Source organism: Simochromis diagramma, unplaced genomic scaffold (assembly GCF_900408965.1).
Source record: "Simochromis diagramma unplaced genomic scaffold, fSimDia1.1 OVJJ01000343.1, whole genome shotgun sequence".
Taxonomy (NCBI): Eukaryota; Metazoa; Chordata; class Actinopteri; order Cichliformes; family Cichlidae; genus Simochromis; species Simochromis diagramma.
In genome coordinates, this window is record NW_024386831.1 from 196,436 (window position 1) to 216,586 (window position 20,151).

At 38.0% G+C, this 20,151-nt stretch overlaps 1 protein-coding gene across 2 annotated transcripts in view; it reads left to right on the forward strand.

Annotated features, from left to right (window-relative positions):
- thsd7ba (thrombospondin, type I, domain containing 7Ba) overlaps positions 1-20,151 on the forward strand; it is a 183,885-nt gene that overhangs the window by 22,796 nt on the left and 140,938 nt on the right. For both annotated transcript variants that reach the window (XM_040027377.1, XM_040027378.1), the window contains exon 2: positions 18,275-18,610. The gene's annotated coding sequence lies outside the window, so the exon portion shown is untranslated. The remainder of the gene's footprint in view (positions 1-18,274; positions 18,611-20,151) is intronic.

Consider the following 20,151-nt stretch of genomic DNA (forward strand, 5'->3'; position numbering starts at 1 on the left):
TAGATATGGTTGGGTAAAGTTGGATCCCGTGGCAGACGTCAGTCTAGGAAAATGCAAGGAATTTAACTTAATAAAGGAATTTAGAGATTTTCGCAGTTGCCATTTTGTGTTTAAAATGTATATTCAGAAACAAAAATGTTTTTCTTAGTTGACCAGACAGCTGTGAGCAACACAGACAAGATTTGCAAACCTAAAGTTTGATATCTGCATCTGTCTGTCCACTGAACAAGTTCTGCTGACTCTGCATCCAAAAGAAGTTGCTCATTAAGAGTCCCACCCCTCGTGAAAGATACTGGCTCTATGCTACACTACATCCTCAGCAATAGTAAAACTGCCAGCACAGAGTGGAGAGTTATTTCCAGAGCTAATGGGATCCAGACACTTTTATCTAGAGGTTTTATCAGTTGATTAACTAATGCATTGTTCTTCGTCAAGATGTAGCGAGTTGGTTCAGTCACCCTGGGATGAAGAGGTCAAGCCAAGGTGAGATCCAATCAGGCCAACAGCACTGTCCCAGGCTGGAGGGTCCTGGTGTAATTACACTCTCCAAGACGCCTGGTGAAGTTACAGATAAGGTGTGGGCATTGTTAGGGGACGTTGGGAAGCCTTGTCTACACAAACACATTGTTTCACATTTTTCATGTTAATTGCATTGTCAGGATTTGGTGTTGCTTTGCATCATAAGCTTAAAGTTTCAAGGTGACTTTTTGTGCTTTCAGATTGTGGTGTGGAAAGCCTAGGGTGATAAATCCAAGCCTCTTGTGATCATTGTTAAGGCGCTTGTACGTGTATTTTAACTTTCTGAGGTCTAAGACATCACCATTGATGACCAACAACCCAAGCCATGAACTCTAACACTGAATTTTGGATAACCGCAAAAAGAAATTTTGATTTAAAATTAGCAAGAAAACTTTTTTTGTTTGAAAAAGGGTAAATAGTTAATTTTTGTAAATGCTCTCTATTGGCATTCAGGATACAAAGAAAGAAAATAAACTTAGAGTTAAGCAATATTTATCTTTAACAGGAACATTTTTTCTTTTTTTCTTTTTCTTTTCAATTTCTTTGGTTGTCAAGTTGTTTTTATAACTGTTATTGTTTTGGAAAACGTTTTAGGCATTTTGTCCTATGTTTGTTTTCACTGTTAAGTGTTCATGTTACGCTTTGATTTTGGTTTTATACAAAAAGCAGTTACGAAACAAAGTTCCTCTCTGAAAAATATGAAGTATGTTAAAGCTTGGGATGCTTCCAAGAACGCTTTCCACCATGTATGTTTTCACTGCACACCTGCAGATTGCTTCATTGTCTTGTACTAGTTCTAGAGCCTTGTATGGAATAGACAACAGCAAGGTTTCTGTTTGTCCTGTGTCTCGTTGCAAATAAAACATCCATTAAAAAGAAGACAATAATTGCACAAAAATAATTTCTGTTGGTCCATTATGAAACAAGAGTGGTTTTTGATCAATTATTTAAAAAAGTAAACACGTTTTATTGAATGGTACCTCCTATTATTCTATCAACATGCTGTCTCTGCCCTTTATTTCCATTAAGTTGTATTGTGTGCGTCTGAGCCATTGGATGTTGAATTAGAACATTTCTGAATTTTGGTAACCCTTTTTTTGTGTGACTAAAAGTAGAGACTGGAGCAGTCAGCCCATTAAAAAGACAAAACCATAACCGGCCATTAAAACTATTATGAAAAATATAATTGAAAAGAATCTCTGCGGTCAACATGAACTTTGAATATCCATTAACCGAAAGCATATCACTAATCAAATTTCTGATGCATGTGAAATTGAATTACACATATGCCGAAGATCAGCATTATTTCCGACGAGTGAGAGGCTCATAGTGTCCAGGTCATCCTTCTCACTCCCCCTGTCTCAAGGCCCAATACAGCAGGGTAAATTTGTATCCTCTTGTGCATTGGCGTGTCTGATTGGTAGATCAAGTTTTATGTCCCCCTGTCTGTGACTCTCATTGAATTACCGCCATGTGGGCTGAGCAGCTGTTCCTGCTGGTCGCAGCAGGCTGCTGTCGTTAATTGAAGCGTAATGGGCTCAACAGCAGGGAAGGTCAGACAGAGCGCTCTGCTGATGCACAGCCCCTGTCTGATCATATATACAGTATACCAAGAAACTTTTTAACTCCCCTCCTGTGTTACACCTCCGTCAACCAGACATGTGAGTCAACTGTTATCTTGATGCATAAGTAATACTAAAATTGCATTTTTTTTCTTTGCAAAGCAGGTTTACCTTAAGCATGTGAACTTAATAATACTCAATGAAAAGAATATAGTGGACAGGATTTTCTTTTTGCTGTGATAACTTTTTGTTCAGCAAGCAGATTTGATTTAAATGCGGAACAATTTGGTCTGCAATTTAACATTTCTTTGTTTTCTCTCCTCTTAGTCTGGTTTTCTTGCAGTTCGTGTAGAACTCTTTAACACAATACTACCTCAAGATACGTTCACACTGCAGGTCTTAATGCTCAATTCCGATTTTTTGATCAAGTCCGATTTTTTTGTCTGCTTGTTCACACTACAAATAAAATGCGACAGCAAACGCGCTCTAGTGTGAACGCTCAAAGCGGCCCGCATGCGCAAAAGAAGACGTCACACGCAACGGGCTCTGTTTAGACCCAGAGCAAACAATATTGTTTGACTGATGGCCCTTAATATAAAGACTTCGGACTTTACGTTTCCCAATTTTTGCTTTAAGTTATTTGTAAATAACCTAAAAATTATCCTTATTGCTGTTTTAGAGGAGCGGTGCTTCAAAGGATAGCTGCAGATTTCTGTCAGAATCTGCAGATTATATAGTACAAATAAAATGTTCACGTTGTCTTCCCAACAGTTTCACTGATATCTACACTGGATGGCCAGGAAGCGTTCGCGATGTCTTCTCGGGCGCTTCTCCGTCGCCGATAATTGGCGTCTGTCTTGTGTCAGTGACGTAAAAGACGGATTTAATGCGACATGACCGTTCAAACAGCAGTCGCTTTCTAAAACATCGGATATGTATCGGATTCAGTATCACATACGAAAGGGACCCAGCTCGGATTTGAAAATATCGGATTTGTGCCGTTCACACTGTCATAGCATGATCGGATATGGGTCGCATGGGGTCAAAAAAAATCGGATTTGATGCGCTTTGGCCTGCAGTGTGAACGTAGCCCAAGTTACATTAGTCACATTATATTTTTAGTCACCTGTTAATAACTGTTATATATTTATATAAACCTTTGCGTATACTAACCTTGATTTGCTTGATCTTTATGTTGGGTGTCCAATCTGAGAAGACAGTTTGTTCCAGCAATAGCATAGCCATTCATCTCAGTGCTCACACCTCAGAGCACCATGAATTATCCTCCGAGCTCTATTTATGTTTGAGGATTCAAAAAAGATTTCATGGATCACTGGCAGGAGATCAGAGAGGCAGTTTTATGAATCACAGAACCACAATCCTATTGAACACAGTGCAGTTATTGCAGGCATTGTTTGGCTACTTGAAACTGATTCTGTATTGTGCCGCTGACATTCTGAGCTTCTCCTTACTACAATAGTTGCTTTGATGAAAGATCCTACGAAATCTTGATTGTATTGCAAACCAAGATTTGTGACGTTGTGGGGCATCCTGGTTTAAGTTGAACTGGAGATGTAGATTTGGTGTGTTTATGGGTATGGATGAGTCCCATATCCCACTGTGCTGCTGGAAGTTGAGGTTGTCATTTTCAAGTCTGACGTGGGAATATTTTAATCCTTTTTTTTTCTTTTAGCCTGCTTCCTTAGTGAGATTCTTAGATGCTTGATCATGACCTAGTTTAAAAATGTATGTCAACTGAAGAAAACTATAAGCTGTGTTTCTGATTGACCTTATGTCTCTAGCTCAAGTTGAATCTTCTTGACTGAGACCAAGAAATGTTACATTTCGTCAGGTAAAAATCTTTCTGATTTGAGGTTATTTTGAAAACATTTCTCTGTTGCCAAAAGTTATAAGGCTATAGGGTAGAAAGAGCTAATTTTCCCTAAAGTAATCAGATAGTGGATGTGGTCAAGAGATATGTAACTGCACATTGCTTAATGCTTAAAATAATAATGACACATCTGAAAGGTTTTGACTAAACCTGATTAACTTTTTAAATGATTTTTGGCACATTCTATCATATTAAACAAATCCAAAAGGCTGTAATAACAAGTAGGGGGAAAAAGCTCAGCTAAATGATCTTCCCTTTGTGTTTTAAACTCTCCGTTCCTGTTCAATTTGTACATCTGCTTTTACATTTTGTCAACAATATCTATCCATTTCATAGCTGGATAGTGTAGGGATATTCACAGTAATTACATGTACATGCAATTTCACGGCAGAAGCCAACTACAAATCAGTTTGAACTCCTCTGGGTTGTTCAGTAAAGTGGTGCAACATGCTTGGCCCTTTGTAGAGGAATGTATTTCCATTATTTGGCAAGAGATTCAGTGAATTTAAAGATGATGCAACTTAGCAATTCATAATATCTTTTACAAAGGTTACGCTCTTATTAACGCATTTTGACTTATTAAATTATTTAATCAGATAATGAATGCAAGCACAAACAGATACAAGCTTCCATCCTTCTTCCATCTTAACATCTTGTTAAACCATTGCAGACGTATTCATTAAATGAAATGAAAAAGTAAAGGTCATTTTGAAGTTGCGTTGCCAATCATAATACAATGATCTTTATAAAACAACTTGGGTATTTTCATTCTTCTGGTATAGTATCAAAGCAATGCTGTACTGATGTGTCATTTTTGCTTGTTGTTACACTGAAAATGCTTTATTTTGCTTAGTATTCTGTTTCTGTCCTTTATGCTCTCAAAATGCAGGGAAAAAACAACTGGCCTTTCTTAGAGTAGAATTGGTGTACCACTTCCTAAATCCTAATCCCGATCAGGTTGAGTGGAGTTTCTTTTGATTTCTTTTGATTGTGTGTGTGTGTGTATATATATATATGGCTGCTTCCACATAACCAAAACATAAAACCATGCATTGAAGGTAGTAATAAAGTATTGTACAGCTTTCAGCTATGTGGTTATGTTGTATACTTTCAACATTTGACATTTTTTCTAGTTAAAAAATAATCTAATTTATTATGCATCTTTAAAATAATGTTTTATACCAACACTTTCAAGACTGTGATTGCACAGATCTTACTTTGCAATACCACAATACCCTGAGTTGAGCATGGCACCATTTATGAAGATGTCACTTGTTCTTTTCTGCCCTTAAAATGCACACTAGTGCTGATGTAAGGCCTCCTTATTGTATGCTTGGCTCAACAAGCTGCTAGGTTTAGCAGTTTTATTCACTGTCATTTTCCCTAAGCTAGACCTAAGCCATCATTTCTCTGTGTCAAAGCACTTTTGAATTGAATTACAGAAATTCCTTATCCCTTACCCAGTTTTACACACAGAATAAAAGGCTGACAGCTGCCTGTCAAACCAAGTGCTTTGCACATTGTGACTAGTACAAGATTGAAGAGGTCTGGAATACAGAAAGCCACTTTTGAACTCTATCCATGGTTTTTTTATTAGTTTTTTTTTTGTCATGAATCTTTCTGAAAAGATAAGACGCAACACTGCACTTCTAGCTCTGGTCTGTACATTGACTTATTTCAATATATTTTTCTAAGATAGAGAGAGGCAAAACTGTTCATATTAAAATAGCTGGATGTTGCATTATATAGGCCGCTACCTCTGCAAAATCATGGCAGTCCATTTCTTCTCACTCTGCGCTCAAACCTTTCCCCTCTCTACCTCTGCAAGAAAGCTTGGTCATATTTGCTCACAAGTTCTTCTCATCATTGCCAAGTCTGAAACTTTAGTACTAGGTTTAGTAACTTTACAGACCCCCAGTGGCTTCCTGGATCAACCTTAACCATGCATTCTGTAAAAGATTGCACAACCCCACAAAACTCCAGCTGCTGGCACTCTTCTCTGCTCCTACTCTGCTTTTTGACCGGTAGCAGCACATTCAGCTGAACTGTGAATGACCTTTCTCTTTAGGCATCATTGTATATTCAAATATACTCAAAATCACAACACAACATCTTTAATTATTTGCGAACTGATTTTGTCAAACAATATCAGGTTAGGAAAAAAAAACAAAACAGTGACCACCTGGTAGGAAATTGACTGGATCTGATGGGCGAGAAATATATTAGACTGGAAACATCATCTGTTTTCCAAAAATAGACACCTCAATAAGGAAAAATGAGAACAGCTATATGGGACTTCTTGGAAAATATATGTACATGAGCACAGAGAGTAAAAGAGGCGAACACAAGGCTGACACCAGCTGACACTAGGCAAAATGCAAGTATGATGCAATAGCGTCATGGACATGCTAGTGTCTGATGCCATTCAAGCATGCTTTTGCAGTTTTTTATTTAACTTCTAAAACATGGAGTGAGGGTCAAGGTTATTATCGTTAACGAAAACTAGAAGTGAAAAAACATTTTCGTTAATGGAAATAAAAATAAAAACAAAAAAAGGAAAACTAACTAAAACTGTAATGAGTGTTCACAAAACTAACTAAAATTAACTGAATTTATAGCAAAAATGTGTTTAGTTTTCATTGATGTGTGCGTGTCATACAATAGTCAAGGGTGAAAATGAAGTTTAGTTTCCAGATTTTTTTCTTGCTGTCTCATTATGCTAGCAGGTGGCAAATACATTAGTCGAGTCGTCTGTGTTGCTGCTCCGTCCATGCGCAGAATCATGTCAGGAAAGTTTGGGAGAAATCGCCAGAGTCCAATTTGGGATTACTTTGAATATGACTGTGTTTTGGATAAAGCAAGTGTCTTGTAGTGGAAAGAGACAAATTATGAGGGACATTTCTAAAGGGAAAAAAATCCCACAAACCTCAAAGTGCACTTGAAAAGCTCACACAAGAAGGCTAACCTAGCTTGAGAAGGTAAGGGAGCACACTCAACCCTCATCCCCAGAAAACAGAAGCTAACCCCAGGCAAGGCAGCGTGATGCATCCCGATGGTAGCTGGAATCGCAACATACGCAGAAGAGAATGACTGATATGATGAAACTGGGATTTTGTTACACTTAATTATTGCAAACACAACTAAAACTATAACTGAAACTAATCAAAACTAAACTGAAACTAAGGATTTTCAAAAAAATAAAAAACTAAACTAGCAAACAATTGGTAAAAACTAATTAAAACTGATATAAAATTGAAAATCTGAAGTCAAAACTAAATAAAAATAAAAACTAATGAAAATTGCAAAACTATTAAAACCCTGGTGAGGGTGTGCATTTTTAAATAGGGAGGGAACTAGATGATAATGTCCCGCTTGGTTGTGATTTGAGTAATTTGGAACACATGCGCCTCACATGCCAAATAACCCCAAGCTGAACTCAATTTAAGAAAGAAACAAAAAAAAAACTTTATAACTGTTAATTTGTGAAAATTTAAAGAGCCTCAGCTGTGGGAAAGTACAAATGAGAACTGCACGAGGCCATTTGGAGATTACATCTTCTGTCACTTCTTGCAGCGCTTCTTCATCAGATCATGGAGTAAACATAACAGAAAAATCAGTCAGACTTTATCATGGTAGCTGTGTGTCAGACCTAATTAGATCACTGTGTTTTTAGCCTTAAAGCTATTTTGCTAATGACAATATCAAAAAACAGTGTCATGGTAACAGTCGATGAGGTCAGTTACAGAGCAGATGTAGTTTGTGGGTACACCGTGTTCGGTCAGGACAAGCTAAGAGTTATTAATATACATAAATTTAAATCATATTACAGAAAGAGTGTTGTCTTTTGTGCGATATTATTTTGAGTGTTTCTAGAAATGTCATTATTCCTGAAAGACTGTATTTTTCTACATTACAGCTCACATTTGGCATATTGTAAAAATAAAGTCTGGGAAAACTGTTAGACTGGAACAAAAGGCTGGAGTCGCTCTGCAGCTGCAGCGGCAAAGAAACTGCAGGAGGCCACAGCTCTATGTTGGTCATAAACTGAATACTGTCTTCAAAGTTGCGCAACTCCTTCATACACCAAAAAAAGCATGTGCACATTTGCCTTTGGGCACTTTCTTTAGCTCAGCATGCATATCTAAGACTTTTGCTAACCAAGCCAGATGACTTCCTGTAGCCTCTGCGCACACTTGAGAATGATAAGACTGAAGAAACATATGGTTCCTTTAGAAAGCTTGTGTATCCATAGTTTAAACTGTTTTTCTCTATGAGTAGTTAACTGTGGGATGTTTTTTGGAAACGTGTGACAAAAAAGGAAATTTTATTAGTTTGTACTAGAATTAATAGCAGTATAAATGCTTTATTAAGGCTTTTTTGTATGCACCATTGACTTAAAAAATGAATAATTGTGTTCAGTTTGATAAGTGTGTTTGTGGCTGCAGACATGAAAGTTTATATTGTTTATGCGACTTCAATTCATCTGGCTTTAATTACTATTTATTTTCTTGGTTTAAGTGAGGGTATGATAAGTGTGGTCATCTTATTTGTTGTCTAGTTAATCAGCTACAATCATGAAGAAGAACGTTTTCATGGATGATGCATGGACTGTATTTTCTACTGCTGCAAAATACTTAACTATATAAAACATGATTTATAGCTGGGTTAGACTTAAAAGCTTGATGCAGTTCATCCAGGATGATGTAATGATGTTGCATTAAAAGAAACACTGATATTTCAACACAGTAGTAGAAGTAATATTATGTTATTATTTACTTTTATCTTTTATATAATTAAATTTTTACAAAGGTAATTTACTTTTGCTTGAATGCAATTTTCCAGCACATTTTGTGGACCAATTAGTCAATTGCATTTCGTGGTTGTTTGTATCAGTTGTATTAGAATTCCACAAGTCCTAATACCAGTTCTAATTCTAAAATTGATTTAATCACTTTTTAAAGTAGTTTTTTTTTTCAATTACATTGATTTATTTAATCATGATCTTTTATTTCTACATGCCCAGTGTTAACAAAGACACAAAATCTTATGTTTTCACAGACTGAATGATAAAAAACTGTTAAAAGTATGAGCAGTATCTAACTACCTTATAGGAAATCGCCTAAAAAAAGAGTTGAAACAGCAAATGCGAATGTTATTTTTGCAACAGGTCATAGAGTGTGCATACATTCACAGTCACAGATATGCACAATCTGTGTTGTATGCATTGTTTTGTGCTTTCAAGTGCTGGAACAAAGTTTGGCCTGGTTTTCTGTTTCACTTTCACGTTGACGTTATCTCTGAAACTATACACGGCGCCGTTCAAAATAGTCATAATAAAATTATTTATAAACATAATCCAGAATGAGATAGAATAGATGCATGAGATAACTGACACTAATCACAAACATAAACAATTTAAACATTTGTGTGTGAAAGTATATTTTAAAATGTGTAAATTGTAACATCTATTGATTTTGAAGAATGCTTAAAGTCTTGAAGCAACAACTGCAAAAACATGATCACAATCACAATCCACTTACTCTTGCAAATGAGAATCGGCTATAGAGAACGCTAAAGTGTGCTTAGGGAGCACAGTAGCCAATCATGTACGAGGGAGAGTTGAATTATTCAATGTACACTTTGCAGCCATTACAATCATCTCTGATTATTGTGCATTCTTGTGCAAGTCTACAGCGGGTGAATACAACTCTATCGAACAGCCTCCCACTTGGCAAAGAGCTTCATTGTTATTGCCAAAACAAAGTAGGCACTTATTTCGTTTCATGCTATACCCAACATAAACACCCAAGGAGTGAGTGACAAATTGCCTCTCAAGTCTATGCTTATCAGCCTTGTGTGGCACTAACACTTGCGAGCGACATCAGTTATCCTAATGGTGAGCTGATAGCACTGGCTTTTTTCCAGTGGACATGGCTGCCTGTCAGATCTGAGTCAAACATTTGAAAATAATAGCTTTCTTTTGTTCAGCTACCTGACATTGTGCATGTGGCACCACATTTTACACATCTATTCCTTTCTAGGATTTCTCTGTATTACTTTGAATCTTTTCTTTGTTGGCCTGTAGATAAAAATCAGATGTGTAGGTGCTTAAGCTGAATTTTATGTAGCAATTAAAATTAAGAAATCAGCGAGGGGAAATGCAGCAGCTGTCTCATGACCAGAGTTCTTCCCTTATATCCAGACTCACAAAGAAAACTGGATCAATATAAGGTTAAGGTTTAATCCCTGGAACACCCGCCAATCAATACAGGAAGTCAGCCATTTGAGTGCCTTTCTTCTGTGTGGAACCATAATTCCCAGTAAGAGACACTGGGCCAGCCTCCCCATCTTCTGCCCTCCTCTTTTCCATCCATGGCTGCGCTTTGATAATCCATACAGCTACAGGCTCAGCATGCTGTCTCTCAAGCAGTCTTTATCTATTGTCCTGAGCCCTTATCTCTTGGCACAGTACTGGTGCCACCTTAAAGCACAAAATGTCAACTTGTTCCCCCTCACATCCCTAAATGTGAACTTTGAGTTCTGACGCAGTGGAGCTTATAGACGACACTTCAAAAACTGTGAGTGTTTGAGTGGTTGTGTCTGCGTGCGTGGAACTGCGCTCACCTAACGACTTTATGTTGTTGAAGATTTACTTTACTTGTGTTTGATGGCAGGGAAATTTGAATATGTTGTGCTCTTGGGCAGGTGCTTTAATGTTTTTTAAAAAACATGAGAAATTAGCTCTGAACGTTTCTAAATGGCAAACCCCATATAATGTGTGTTTTTATTAAGTGTGAAATCATCGTCTTTGTTTCAGTCCCACCCGCAGTTTTGGAGTGATGCACATGACGGCATTAATAAACACAATAATTCATTGCATAAAAATGATCTCATTGTTTCAAATATGTAAATGGCACAGTGTGAGGAAAAAAAACATAGTGGCGTGTGACTGGGTTATTAGCGCTGTCGTCAGTGTTGATGGGTTTGGAAAGGTCAGTGAACAAAGTGAACATAATGTTCTGACATTTAGATCTGAGAGGGGGGAAGATAATAATAATGTTTTTGATGACTCAAAATACAAAAATTATCCCTTTATACAGGAGCTAAATCCTTGTCTTAGGCTCTGTTTAGGTACTGATACTAATTCCTATTTTTTGTAGTCTTACAGATCTTATTTTGAGCATTTGTAATCTATTTGTCCTTTGACTTGTTCCCAATGACTTATTATGACAGTCTTAGAATCTTGACTCTGAAAATATCAAATTCAAAGATGAATTTCAAAGCAAAGTTCACCTGCAGTGGAGCAGCTTTCTTCTTTAGCTGATATTGGCCAATTGCAGGATGTACTGAGCATATGACAGAGTATTGTTTGATATATTCATAGACACTAAAACCAGCAAAGCCTGTTTTTTTTTTTTTGTTAACTGTTAACACTGATTTAATTTTTGCAAAGAAAATCAAGTCCTGTGTCAAACTAGAATGCTAGATTTTCGGTTTCCTCTTTCACACAGCGTGCAACCTCTTCTTTCCTCAACACGCTGGAACATTTTGACATTTTTTTACACCACCCCAGATTACCACTTACAAAAAAGAACAGACTTCCCATCATCACCACTTATCACAAGAAGCAGGCTTTTAATTTCACCCATGGTTCCCCTCTTCTCCACATTTTTCCCCTCTGTATAATTGACTTTTTACAGGTTTCAACCATCTCTGGACATCTTCTGCAGGCTAGGCAGGTATCAGCTCCTCCTCTACCTTTACTACATACATACACTTGGACACACACAAACACACACTTGGACACACGCAGATAAATGCACACAGCTCTCAGTACATTAACAGTTATTTTCCAGGGTAACATTCGTGGCTTCAGGGTCCAGGTGTCTCTGCAGCTGCTGACCCATGTTATCAGCCAACCTCAGCAACCAGGCCTCCTCGAAATTAATCCTGACGCCGTCACGCTACTTCTCTTGCTCACACTGATGGCTCCCTTTCTGTGCGACAATCCCCTCTGGATCCTAAGCAGTCGGGACTCAGACACGCTCACCTGCATACCCTAGTCCCACGAGATGTGCCTATCAATTGAAAAGGGGAGATGGAGTGACCAGGATTACAGCCACGGCTGAGATAATTATAAGCTTTTTTAATGAAGGGGCGGTGGAGGCTGGGAGGCCAGGTGGAACAGCTGCACAAAACAAATCCGATTATCCAGGAACCGTTTTTTTCCTCTTTCAGCTTCAGCACCTATCGCTGCCTTTTGTAGAATATTTTCCTGATCTGCTTCAAACATTTCACACATTGGCTTTTAGAGTTTCTGTTTCTGCACCAAATCCTTATTTATTTGTGCATTTTTTTTGCTCTGTTTTGTACATACTGTCAGCGCATTTAATTTGATTGAGAATGTACCTACCTGTAACATGAACCAAATCATAGTTACCATGCATGAGCGATACCCTCTCAGTAAAGTGTAAATTAACCTTGACAAGAAATCTCATGCAGCCTTATTCACTTAAAAAAAAGAAGCAAGTGTTACTTGTGTTATTCAAGTGCGTCAGAAATCCACAGAGGACGAATAACAAAAACGAGCCTTCCTCCAAAAATAGATGCATAAAGACAGACACGTATTTTATTTCTCTCCTTTCTAAAACAAGTGACACTGCTCATCTGAAAATGTAATTTACACAAGTGGAGGTATCAGTAGTCAGTATGAAAGTTATGTGTGACACTTTTTATGGCAATATCATTTGTAGGAGAGGTGCGGAATGCAGAAAACGGGTTTAGTTTATTTACACATAAAAGTGCACAAAATTGGATGTAGTTTCACATGTAATGGTTTAAAACCACTTCAGGAGGCCATGTGGACTCCTGAAGTGGGAAAGTACAGTGACCAAGCTTGTAATTTAAAACATGAGTTGGTAGGAGTCTCTTCCAAGCGTCAGTCTTTGAATGAATGCGTCTTTAGGTTAGTCCAAGCGAAAAGCACTAAAATCCCAAACAAGAGGCAAACTACTTGAGGCAGCTTCTTGAAAACATCCATTAATATATCTCTTATAGAAAGACCCTTGATCAAGGTGAAAATGATTTGGAGAGATGAGCAAAGCTTCATCAGTGACAGGCTGCACCTGCAACAGACCCCAGGCGTCCTCACTCTCAGAAGCCTGCTTCATAAATGCAATTATTAGACAACTGTTCATAGTAACATGTGAAGAAATGACAGCTTGAGAAATCTGTTTTTTCACATGTTTATTTGTTACCCAATTAAATTAAATTTATATAGCACCAATTCACTGCAACAGTCACCTCAGTCCATCCACCAGGGTGGTATCACCGTTGTATATGAATGAAGTCAGCTGTAATTTGGTGCTTCCTCTTTTTTCTTCTCCCCTGCGGTGTCCCCCTTCTGTCATCCTCACGGAAACCCTAAAGTAAAACCCTGACGTGCTTCACAAAGATACTAAAATAAAAAACAAACCTTCATGCTGTACTCACACCTGTACAATTAGTATTAACTTTTTCTTCTAGCTCTTGGTAAAACTTGCAAATTCCAAACAAATTTCACTGCAACTCTGTTCGCTCTTTTAAAAATGCAACTATAAAAACTTATCAGTGTTGTAGATGTTATGAAGATCATCACGACGTAGTGCAGGGAGGCCTTGCAGTACAATGGCGCACTTGTCTGTGAAATCTGGCTTGCAGAACTAAACAATGAACAAATGGATTACAACATCATGAAACATTCAATAGCACGAAAAACTTCCAAAAACAGTAAAAGCACCATCTTGTTTGAGCTAACAACTACTGCCTGGAGAAAGGAAAACTCATAGGTTTATTGTAATCAGCAGTAACGAACAAAACCGCTCATAAAATAATGTCAATTTTCAACAATTTAAAATAGCAATTTAAGTTTTACATGAGTTTATACTCACAATCTGCAGGATTTAGGCTCTTAACCTAAATGTTGTTATTGGGCCATTTCATCCACATCCTAATTTACTTACAATATATAATAACACAGAAATAGTTTCAGCCATGCAAGTTCAATATAATAATGGGAGAACAATCTATGGAGTGAAGTCAGGCTCTTATTGAAACAGTCATGTTCTATACAAATTATACTTAAAATAATTGTCAGATATGATCCTAATCTCTTGACTCGTCTGTGGAGAATTTACATTACAATGCACTACGAATGCGCTTTAGGTGGCGAACTTCAAACAGGCCATTGGGTTTCTAGCTCTCCACATCTGTCCACAATACACAATTTAGATTTGAAGTTAACGAAGCAATCCCAAATTTGCTGCTCTTCTTCTTCTCCATCTATTCGGCAGATTCAGCACAGTTTAATGCAGTTTCCTTTCTCCCCATGAAACAATGTCATTGTTTCCTTTGTTGTCACTCAATTTGTTTAACATTGCTCCACAACAATGAGTGAACTGCAACTCAATACAAGCGAGTATATTCTTCATTTCCAAAAAAAGGTAAGTAATGTATGTAAGCCACGAAAGCTACTGGAATTAACAGTGTACAGTGAGGCAACTTAAGCTCTTTACAGTGTTTTTGAGGGAGACTTATCTTATTCTTATCAAAAATGTTCGCATCAGTAAAAGGGAAAAAGCTCATTATTTTGCAGCTTTGTTCTGGTTGTGCTAATTTGACATTCTCGTGGTCCTTTTTCATGTCTGCGATGAAATATTTATGGTGTGAAAAAAATGTTCTGTAAGAATTATCTGGCTATCAACACAATGCTCTGTGGCTTTGTGTTAGGCATTACATCAATTGAAATAAAATTTTTTCTAAAGGCCATTGATTCACTTTGAACAAGGAAATCTGTGAACAATTAAAAGGTGTATGAATATCTACCGGTGAAATTTAACAGCTTTTACATGCCTAAAACCACTTTGATGCCCAAAGGTGTCCTTTTACCTTCAGCAGTAGAATACATCAGACAGTCTTCCAAATGAATTTCTGACAATTTTTTTGATTGAACATTAGAGGCACAGTAATTATTATTTTCTGTCAGAGGTTTGATTTTGATCAGTATAGCAGAGGAGCTTGTATGTTCAGACAGCTGTGGGCTACAGCTTTGCCTAGTTTAATTGTTCCTTTCATCAGATACAGAAATATAGAAACATTGATGAACTAAAATCTTCACATTAAGGCTCAATTTAAAAATAGACTTCACCAAACACCAAAACTCCCCCTAAAATACTTCCCCAAACAAAACAAGACTGGCAAAAAGATTTCCTCTCTGTATGAGAGTATGTCTGATGTCCTATTACATGTGACATAACTCATTTGATTAAGAGATTCTCTGCAGCTTGTGCATATTTAAATATCATATGGAGCATTTTTTGTCTGATCACATTTACTTTGTCATTTATCTTCCAGGCATTCACTGAATTTCCAGCCCAGCTCAAAGTAATTTTTTTAAATAACCATACAGAAACTGAGAAAAACAATCAACACATTGTGATAAAAAAGACCCGAAAAATCAACGAATAGATCAGAATTAAGATGGGTGGTATTGTATAGCTCATCTTTATTTGGTGACACTTATGGGCGTGGCTTATTTATATATGTATTTTTTCTCCTGTTATCAGTACTGTGACCCCCGTTGGCTGGCTTAACTGGCCATACCACTGCATCTATAGCTCACGGAGGCAGGGAAAAAGAGCCATAGTAAGTTTGGTGCCACAGTGATAAACATGCAGCTGATTGAGTTCACAACCCTGGCTTCAGGAGCAGCTGCTTGGGCTGCCAGACTGTTTGAGGTGCTGGCAGAATTGAGATACCTCTCTCTTTCAGATACTGCCACATACAACATCTTAACAGTCTGGGACTGAATTCATGTACGCATTGCATAATATACTGTCTGTTTTAGTGAGGTGATTAGTGACTCTGCAGTGCAGCTGTCTCTGATGTTTGTCTGCCAAGGTACCGAGCTGGGAACTGGTTTATGATATGGTGAAAAGCTTGGGTCTGTGGATGCTGCCAAGCCTGTTCATTAAATGCGGAGCTTCTTTTGAGATGCAGAATTTAATTTATTCAATGTTTGGATTAAAGTCTTATCTCTAAAATGTAACAGCAACTAGAAATCATTTAGCAGATGGCAATACACAAGGAATGGCCAAGTTCAGTGTATCAGCTGATGTTTTTGGAGCACACATTAGACATTTATTTTGTTTTATATATATATCTGTCCTAAGTTTATATTGGCAAAATATCAAGGTCTTGACTTCCAGCAGTGAGGCAGGTAGCTGAGGAGGGATTAGCAAATTCCACTTTTACAGTTTTTATAGTAATAGTACATGTACAGTATTAATAGTACTTATTAGCAGTTTTTGGAAAAGCTATGAAAGACGATAGAAATCATTACTTTTTTTTTCTATTCTCTTTTTTATTGAGTTTTTGTGAACCTCTGCAAACGACAAAACCACCAGAATACTGTACAAGGGATGGACATTTTAGACAACCTTAATGTCATTTACAGACCTCAATAATTTCAAGAAACACACTTGCACACATTGCAGAGCAAACACTCTGCCTTGTCAAGAGAGCTTTTAGCTGTGGGACTGGAGTATAGTGCCAAGCCAGGCGAGGTAAGCTCCTGAAGGGAGGTGAAAAGCACAAGGCAGGTTTAAGGTTGGAGGCAATTGTTGTCAGGAGAGAGGATGGCAAACACTTCTGCCTTTGAGCTTAACTTAAAGGTAGAAGATGTTAAGCAGAGAAAGCTGAAGAGACTGCACTGACCCAGTGTCAAATAGATGTGGTGGCTTAGGGTAATACATAATCTAGAGTTTGAACTACTACACTTATATAAGCTAAAGCAGATACTAATTTATTTTAATCACCCAGTTTAATTACTCTTTGTAATTGCTAAATGTGAAATGAGGTAATCAGAATTCATTCATGTGTGATGTAAATGTGTATATTAAATTAGATGCCATTCTGTCAAAATGTTGATGAGATATTTCAATGAAACACTAAATTTTCACCCCACTGTGGTGCTAGATAAGGAGTCGGCAAGATTAATCACCTGAGGACTCTGCATCAAGTTTGTGGGATGTGTTTGAGCAGACTAATTGTTATTTTTCAGTCTGGACTAAAGTGGTGGAATCACTGGTTAACAGACTGGCAGTGACATCCCTTAAGCTGCATTGGCAAAAACAAAAGTGGTCGATTTAAAGCTCCCAGGATTGTACGAAGTGCCGTATTGTCCATCTTAAGGTTACTGTTGTGATTTAAATACTTACACACACATAAAAATACTTATTTCATTATCAACTAAAGGCAGAAATTCACAAGCGGTAAGAAAATGATACGTCGCACATGCACCTTGACTCTAATAAACAACAGACTGAATAAAAAATGAATGAACTGTGTGTACATACTTGAAATTGAAATGTTTGCAATTGATTTTTCTCCGTCTACCAGGAGTACCTTTCTTCCACCCTATTTGTTGGCTTTTATTAAGTTAGTTGCCCGCTGGAGGAGGAGTGCAGCTGCAGAGACAAGCTCATTTGAGCCACAATGGAATGGCAGGGCAAAGCACTTAAAGGCCTTGGGAAATCAGGTCATTATGAGCCGTGGTTTTCAGGAGTATGACCAGAAAGGTCAATAAGAGAGCATGGAAGCACTGAGACAAAGTCAGAAGGCGTTAATAGGACTCAATTTCCATCTGGGTGAGCTCTCAGAAAGATCTTGGCTAGAGGGTTGACAGGTTGTCATTGAATATTATGGGAAGCAACTTCAACTCCTCAATTGTCATTGTCTTACATGCCCCCTGGAGACTGAGGGATAGACAAATAATCACTGCAAACCTTGCAGATTTATGCAAAATTTGTCGACAGCAAACTCACCTGCTGCTATGATGCACAACTTGCCCTTCGCCTTTTTAACAGCAGTACGTCTGAAAACTGGAAACATAATAATCCTTTTTTCTTATGCACAGAAACTTTCTCGGGGATCTTTGCACTGAGATGAAGAGTAGAGCGAATAAGAGAGAACAGATGAGTGGATTATAAATCACAGCAAAGTCCTACCTCTGGACCAGTATTTGCTGATCGTGTGTAAAAAAAGACATTGCATTCATGTCATGCATCTCTGTAGAGCTTCCCTGCATTGTCACACTGTTATTCATTACTCCTTGCCTTTTGCAGCTCACTAGCTATCAACTGTGTATCATGTGAAACATAAATAATAAAATGTCATTGCATGAGGCGTCAGATTTTTGCACTGTAGTTGAAAGATGTGAACATCATTGCCTCTTTTTTTCCTTGTCTGTTTTTGTCTTCCTCAGATTCTTTACAGTAGCTCGGGCTGCCTTGTGCCAACCAGAGTAGGAACATCAGTGGGTGGGTGCTTGACAGAGCCAGCACCGGGGAGTTAATACCAGTCACTGCTGGAGGTGTGACACAGTCCCAGCCCACAACACATTGATTCACACAGGATTAAGCCACTGCATGATGCTTCAGGTTGAAGGCCTGGTGCAGGTGATTTACTCTCCCTGTCAAACTTAACATCTTTGGACCCTCCTCTGCCCTGTTCCTGCTTTCGGTGGGACTACTAAAAAAAAGCATCTGCTACTGTAACAACCAGATCACCGAAAGGGATGACTGGCAGTCATCTTGCTCAGGTACATTTTACATCATGTGCATGGTGTCCAATTAAGAGTGCAGCTGTTTATGAATTTAGTTATCCAAATGTGCGTTTTCTTTATTTTAAGGGTGGAAAAAATATTTTTTTCAGAATTTATGATCAGATTGAGACTAATGCTCAACTGTCAAGATGCTGACTCCCAAGATTCCATCAAAATTGAACTGAATTCCACTCATTTTGAGCTATATATCTGTGCTCTTTTGTTTTACAGCTGCAATGAAAATACAAAAGAAGCTAAACATTCTGGAAATGACAAACACGTTTTATATAATGAGCTGTCACCATCCATTCAGGCAACATAATAGTGGCACTGTCTTTGTTACTGTTCTGAATAGAATAAAACTCCTGGTGTCAAAGGAATTAAAGACTCAAATGTAGTGCAATACTCTTTAAATACCAATCTATACAGAAACAGAAGAAACCGACTGCTAAAATAAGCCTCGGATCAAAGGAATACAAAAAAATGTGTTGTGCATTTGTGATTCTTTCAATGCTGTCATGGTCATTCCTGCCAAGGAAAACATCTGCAAAAATCAGCTCCTTTGGATGTAGATGGATTTCTGTTTTCATATTGCCAACCCCAATCAAAAACAATTACATGCGCTACAACGTGGAAAAAATACTCGCAGCTGTGTTAACCTGAATCCACTTGATGCAACACACAAAGAATGGCGCAGCGATATAGATGGGAGTTTAAGCTTAGAATCTGAAGCGGGAATGAGCTGGTTGGCTACATAATTATGTGGAAATCCAGAGAAGAGGGTGGCATCTCTGGTAAACAGACTGGGATCAAATGCCTTTGTTTTCACTCCAGACAGAACAGGGTGTTTGGCTTATTTAAAGAGAGGCTGGAGGATCGCATGGTGATTGTTCAGAGCCTTGGCATACCAAATTAGCTTTTGCCATTCATTTGGAAACATCTAATCAAACATTAATTATTGTGACCACCTGTGAAAGGGAGGGGTGTAGAGTGTTGCTCATCTGCTCCCTTATGCTAGCTGCAGGGTTTTTCTCGCTGAATTCAATGAGTGAGCCCCAAACAAGGACCACAGGAGACAGAGGAGCAGATTGCATTCCATCAGATCGTGGAGTATCTAATAAGACTCACACCAGCATCTGAGCCATGCTGCTGTTTGCCAGGTTTTCTACGGCCACTGAGAGCCTAGCATGATTCCTTTGACCCAGATATTTAGCAGCTTAAGAGCTTTTCTTTTTTAAGATTTTCAGGATAGCCTGTATTACTCACCCATTCTGAGATGCGCTGGCTGGATGAGCACAATTGCTGCTGAATCTCGCAAAGATATCTTACAATAGAGTAATCTCGATTGTCTACCTTTTTGTACTTTGAAAAACAAAACTGGCGTGCCTTGGGGTCATGCTTGTTTCCATTGCTTGTTTGTGTTCAAGACCATGTTTTCCAATCAGTTGTGACATGGTCTGTCAGCCCAAGAAGAGTGCTGCTTGTCCTGTGCATAGTCAAATTAGAGTGGCTGGAGGGTGGGTGTAATATAGGTGCAG